We start from the raw sequence: 7,481 nt of genomic DNA, 5'->3' as shown, positions 1-7,481 counted from the left end.
CACTAACATCTACTGTATATTTATATCTACCTCTTTAAAATTTATTAAAATTATTATTAAATTAAGTTGAATCATATCCACCTGGAATGAAATCGATTAACCCTTTCATGACATTGATAAACAAACTGAGGAGGAACAAATGTTTTCAGTGCAGAATTTTATGTCCCATTTCTCTCCAACCATGCTGACTTATATCTTTAATTGCATTCCAAGTTCAATAACCCCCAAGTTCTTAATGAATTAATAAAATGCAGTACATAATTCAGTATCTTTGCATTTTATTTCTTGTTCCCAAATCATATGATCAATTCTATGAAGATTAGATCAAATAAAAAACTATAGGGCAAGACCAAATTGCATGTGTCAGATACTTCTTAAAAATACACCGAAGTTTCCAATATTTATGAACAGGGATTTTTTTATGAATTAATCTGATTTTATGGCAATAAGCTATTTAACCTTTATTAACACTTGATTTGTCCAATAAGATTCCTAACTCTGCCTAATAATTTTTTGTAGATTATCAATGTACGTCATAGTAATAATCTTCAACTATGTGTCAAAATAAATTATAGGGATAATTTTAGGTTTTAAAATGCTTTCCAGTACAGTAAGGAATATAGGAAGTTTTAGAAAGTACAAGTTTGTCAGGTCCAGACTAACACAATTATATACTATTTTAGTTGAATATATTCCCGTTCATCACTTTTAGACATTCTGAATTCTTTCAGTGTATCAATTTTTTGAAGTGATGGTTAATGATAAGCCAGTCCAAGCACTAATATCATTATCTGCTTCCACACTCCAAAAAGGATTTACCTGTGATTTTTAAAATTAATCCCAAATAATAAACTTTTGCCCCCAAATTCTCCTTGTATATCTTGCAACCTTTCACGTTGGAAAAACAACTGCATTTTGATTGAAACAAGAATCAAGCTCCTGGCATGATATCAAAAGGTTAAGCAATAAATTTCAAGCTGTGCCCATAATATAAACTCCATGCCTAAGCTCAATATCTAGAAAATTAATCCCCATCTTCATATGTAGCTCATAAAATAGATAAAGAAAGACTGAAGGCTTCTCTACCCCATATTTTTCAACAATTAATCTATTTGTTACCTCCGAAAATAGACATATATCTTAAAATTATAATTCAAAGTGTTGTTGCAATTGAAATGCATTTCAAGGGCCAGGTTGTATAAAGCCCTCCATAGCACAGGGCCTGCTTACTTGCAGACCACCTGGTACAATTGTTTCTGCTTACCCTGCCAGAGATTATAGAGTAGACATGCATCAGACAAGGTTGACTTTTGGGAGTCAGGAGTTTTGTCTTCTTTGTCACAGTGACTGCTCTGTGGTACAGTATTCCCTCCAAAAGCCAGGTGGTCTTAACCATGTTGAATCTTCCAAGACATTAAATGCCTAATTGCTCCCTCAGGCTTTTGGCCAGGATATTAAGCTTCTACTGGCTGGTTTGGTAGATTGTTGTTGTTCTTTACTGATTGTGAATATAGAACGTTTTTTTTAATCTCATGGATATTTTGTACTGCTTATTCTAACACATTGTGTGGTAATGTCTTCTTGTTTTAATCTTCTATTCATTTTCTAGAGTTGCTGCTGTGAGATGGATGGCTGTATACATAGTTTAAATTAATCAATCTAGAAGTCATATTCAGCCTGACACATATGCTTTCTCTTAAATTCCTGGGAAATTTTAACCATTTATATCAATATTTGTAGAGAATAAGGATGGTGACTTTGATGGAGATATGGAGGAGCTGTTGCTTAGGCAAAAGGGGCTAAAACAGTTTTAGGACCAGAAAATTGGTTTCATGGTTTTGATCTACATATCTGCCTATTGATCTATTTGAATAGATTAGAAATAAATAATGATATTATCCTTATAATCCCAAATTATTTAATATAATTTATGCCATAAACAAATCCAACTTTTTAATACATTTCAATAGATACTTTAGATTGAAAGTATATTCGACTTATTCTAGTTAATTAAATAGCCTGATCATTTATTACACTATTATATAACATCTTCAAACTGAGGTAAAGAATCTTGATAAATATCAATGAAGTCCAAAATGCCAAAATACAAAAATATTTTTATGTTCAATTTCTGCCAGGATAGCTTTCAAAATATTCCTTGATTGCATAATGAGTCCAACCAAATTAAATATAACAGAGAAAAAAATATCTTTCATAAATTCCTCAAAACATCTAAATGAGTGAAAAAAAATCCAGTGAAAATTTTATCTGAGGTATTGTCACCAAATTTTATCCACTAGATAAAAACCAAGAGAAATCCATGTTTCAAAAATTAATCTGCAACATATCAAAGGCTTTTTCCAGCTTCTAACAAAGCCATAATTTCTGAGCTCTTTTTTAAAATACCAATCAATAACCTATATTATCTGAAGCTTGTCCCCTTTTGTAAAGCCAGATGGTACAGAACTAATTATCAGGGTTAATGTAGTTTGCAATCTCTGTTGCTGTCAAATGTTATCAACTACATTTAGCAAAGAAGTCTGCCAATAATTTAAATACTCCACTGAATTTTTACTCACCTTTAATATAATTGTTATAAAAGCTTTATGAAAAAAAGAAACAAAAATCCATTCAGGAAGGTATCATTATATACCTCCAGCAGTATTAGAACAAAAAACTCTATGTATATTTTACAGTTGTCCTATAATTAATAAAATAACTCTATTAATCCATGAAAAACAATGAAGGTTTTCTTATAGATGTAACATATGTCTTATTGTATAGAAAAAACATTTGCTGTTTTCATGGATTTAACCCTTCTTTTCTTTATTCTTTAATGATAGAAAGAAGCCAAATTGCTGCTGTTTTTTATAACTTAGTTTATTGTGAATTGCTTATGAATGGGTTCAGGATGGGTGGATATACTGTACTGTATTTATATGTACACTGTTCAGGACAATCTTCATCACAAATTAATCACGAAAATAACTTTTCTATTTGCTACAACCTCTTGTTTCATCTTCCACTTTTCACTCACTTCTTCACATTGTGAATGGATTAGTTCCACCATGCTTTGAAATACATATTTTAATTGTCATTGCTTAAGTGTGAAGATTTACTGTAGCGGTTTTATTTATTCAAAATCTCTTTGGGATGCTTAGGCATTATTCTTCTACTCTGCTTAAACAGTTCTGTGTTGTGGGACTATAATGAGAGTATTATGCCCTATTACATTTTAAGAAGCCTTTTTCTTAGCTACATAGAAAGATACAATGACATTATATTGGGAGAACTGGCTGAAACTGGTAGCACAATTGGTTTTCCCCTAATAGGTTCTACATTTATATTATGGAGTATGATAATGGATGTTTTCAGGACGAAAATAGGGATCAGTCCAAGAGTGGAATACATCATGTTTGTGAACCACTGAAGATGTAAACTAGTAAACAGACCTGAGCAGTCAAGGGAAGAGCAGATAGATATATCCCCAGAGACATTCTTCATACAATTTCTCTAGGTTTTGCTATAATTTTTTTTGAATTATCTGGGTTTTATAAGACTGTTCTTCAGACTAACCCAAGCGACACTAAAGATGCTGACAACCTGTGTTTCAATGTTAGTTCAGGATGATCCCACATATACTAAATTATGCATCTATTTTTTAATTCCACATGTTCAATTGTTAACATATTTTCATTAAACTGATTCAGAATTACACATAGTTCACACTATAAATGAAAAGTATTATCATAACTATTTTTTGATTGAAAAAAGTACTTTCATACTAAATATTACTGTAGAAGCAGAAGAGAGAGAAGGAAGGGTTGACCTATAATACTCACTGGAGACTTTGATCCACACTGAGTATCTAATTAGTGTTTCTTAATGGTCCTGCCTTTAAAACCATGTTGGGCACAAACTATAAAATAAGCATTTACTTCCTTGGGTCTTTTAACACCTGAAAATCTAGCATTATATCTGGTGCCTCAGCAGATGGCAGCACCTACTTGAACTTGACTGATCGCAGAAGTTAAGAGCTGGTCCCAATTATTACTTTAATGGAAGACTGCCTGGAAAATTGGGGGAAAAATCCTTAAAGAAGATAATGGTAAACCACTTCTATAACACTGCCAAGAAATTGCATTGCTTCATTCATTAAAATCAAGTTCAATTTGAGAGCATCTTTCCATTTTATATCTCTTCTCCTTTATAATTGTTTTTATTGATTTTATTACAGCCCTTGGAATCTGCCCAAAGAAACTAAAAGAGTCCATGGCATTTACATTTTCTAAGTTTGTTAGCTGTATTATAAAGGATAGCAATAGTCCATCCCATTTCCTGAATGTATAGATCATGCTGCAGGCTAGTTCCAATAGCAAAAAAACCAGGCCAAATACTAGAATTCCTAAAGTAAAAGCAATTACCCTTGATTATATATATGAGTTTTACTTACCATGTCCCCTCTCCCCCCCAAAAATGTCCAAGCAATTTACACTATACGTTAGATGAGAAACCATCTGCATAACTCCACATGTAAAAATTTAAAACAATTTGTAGTTAAATTGGATGACTAAAAACAAAACAAAAACAAAAAAACATGCACAAATACAATCTTTCTTCCTAACAAGTATTAGCAATCCAATATATGCTAATAATTTTCAATAATTATTCATAGTAGGTAGTGTAACTTATGTGAGTTTAGTAAATAATAAATATATATTTCCTTTCCACAATAAATATGCCATTCTTTAATATTAATTTAGGTCTATTTCTTTTAAAGCCAATTTTCAACGACAAGCTAGTGATAGCCTGTAAGAAGTAGGAAAGACAGATATTACAAATTATAGCTGTAAGATTATAGTACCATATCACTTTCTAATAAGTGACAAAGAACTATCCACTTAATGTGGTCTGTTATCACAATCTCTTAATCTAATTAGCCTTTAATCCTTTAATCCCAAACATACTTTTTAAAATCTTTTTAAACTAAGGATGCATTACCTATATCATCTTTTAGATCCTCCAAATCTTAACCTTAGAGTCAATGTTATTGTCAAATTAAAATTTGTAATATTACAGAAGAGAAAAATCATTCTTCTTGTTCTTCTTTAAATTCTTTAAATTTGTTCTAATTCTGGCATTAACATGCTCTACCTTTGCTTTTCTGATCAATGGTCAGTCTCTTAAAACTGTTTTTAAACAGTGTACAAGAAAAAAAGAACCCAACATCTAAAAATGAATAGATTTCTAAAAAAACCCAACTCTTTTGATCTATACCAGTGATGGCGAACCTTTTAGAGACCGAGTGCCCCAAAACCGCCCTGCCCCCGCCCACTCCACACCCGCCCCATTCTGCCCCCACCCCTGCTCTGCCCCCACCCCCACTCTACCCCTGCCCTGCCCTCTGCCCTGACCACCTCCGCTCCACCTGCAGGGCCACTCACCACCTCCACGGCCCACCGCAGATCGCCCAGGTGGCCTGCAGCACCATGGCAGCCACGCCCTCCACCTGCGCCCTACAGCATCAACTGCGTGCAATGGAATGCGAGGGCGGAGTCTTGTCCCTTTTGCCTGGCTGCTATGTCCTTGACTGCACTGCTCTGCGCAGGCTGTGCCTGGGGGGCGATTCTCCTCCGAGGGGCTGCTGGTGAGGAGGGGGCCACAAGGGAAGGCAGGGCTGGGGCTCTGAGTGCCATCTCTGGCACGCGTGCCATAGGTTCACCACCACTGATCTATACAAACAAAAAAGAAATCTCATTTTCAAAAATACAGTTTGATTGAAAGAATATGTTTAATTATAACACTGAGGGAGAGTATAGAGTTTAGTGAAAGCAAATGTTTGCATATGTGGATGTCAGATTATGCAAGAAAATAATCTCCTGTTTTTCTTCTTTGAGTCATCCTCAGCTTTCCATCTTCTCTCGACAGATCCTACTTTCAGAAGAAATGCAAGTTGCCTTTCCCTAATTCCACTGACAATAGATTCCCACTGGTGGAGCAGATTAATTGAAGTCACCTTTAGGGTGGGCCTGATCTATTCCTTGTAAACATAAACCATGGAAACTACTTTCAGTTCAAAATAGTGGAACAACAGGTTTACTTGATGTATGATTAAGAACTGTTATACTCTCGTAATTAGTAGGATAATAATAGATACTATCACAGCATAATAGTAATGGGTACTGTTGAGAATTTCAACCAGATATTACTAATGATAACCTGTGAAGGACTAGTTCTCTTATTACATGTTTCTATTGAAAAATATCCATGAAAAACTATTATTTCTGTAAAGACAATTATTTAATTTGTTCACAGATAATGTAGAATGCAATGCTGCTAATTATTCAGATCATTATAATCAAGTGTGGGTATTTCACAAAAGTCATACAAGTAATCAGATTATTGACTCTCTGGATTAGTTGTATAAAATATGTCACAGCTTTCCAATTCTATTTTAACTTTGCACTGTATAAATGAAAGATTCCAACATTATATGACTGGTACTGGGAGTGTTTATTTTTTTATTCCTGAAAATAAAAAATGGAACTTTGTTTACAGCTTGGATGTAGGAGCTCAGATCTTATTTCAGTGTCGTATATTTTTGAAACAGAAAAGGTAATTAAATTTTCTCCCCCAAACAAGGAGGCAAATAGATGCCCCACAGAAAGGACCAGGTTCCGATTCCTGCTAAATGTACCTTAAGTTGCAAAATATCGGGAAAGAAATGGGATTTCTACCTGCCAGGTTAAAATTTATAATTCTAGGATGAATGAGGTCACAGGGCACATTCGCAGTTTTGCAACAATTATTGCCAATTAATCAAAGTTTTTTTCCTTTTCCAGCTTTTTTCTATAAACAAATGATTCCTGACACTCCCAAACGCACTATAGTATGATAAAAAATACAGGTTTTATTTTAGCTATGCTATTAATAACTTATATTTATATTTGTGTTTGTTATTCATTTATGAGGAGGCAATGATCCCATAAATTAACTGATTTATGAAGATCAGCTTGGACTGATCTCTTATCTGAAACCCAAAGAAATTTAACATATACAGGTAACCTACTATTACTCCACATTATATGGGTAGGATTAACTTTTTAAAATAATAATAATTTGATTAAAGGTTACAATTTATAACAGTAAAAAATAATGCAAACTAAAAAAAGGATGAAATGAGATGTTAGAATTAATTATAAAGACTTTGTCCTGTGGGAAAATGATTTTGTTTTGAATTCTTTAAAAGATTTTATGAAAAACAACAATATGATTTGGAGCTGACAAACGTCTTGCAGGAATGGTATGGCAAAACATGAAAAAATACAGAAGCTATTTGGTTATTTGAGTAGCACTGATGTAATTCATTTCTTTTCAGGCATTGGGAGTGATGGTGATCCATGGTTTTTGTTGAAGTTAGTCTTCATATATATATATATATATATATATATATATATATATATATATATATATATATATAT

The sequence above is a fragment of the Protobothrops mucrosquamatus genome, unplaced genomic scaffold, assembly GCF_001527695.2.
Source record: "Protobothrops mucrosquamatus isolate PMUCROS unplaced genomic scaffold, P.Mucros_1.0 scaffold498, whole genome shotgun sequence".
Classification (NCBI taxonomy): domain Eukaryota; kingdom Metazoa; phylum Chordata; class Lepidosauria; order Squamata; family Viperidae; genus Protobothrops; species Protobothrops mucrosquamatus.
Note: the sequence above shows the minus strand (reverse complement) of the source record.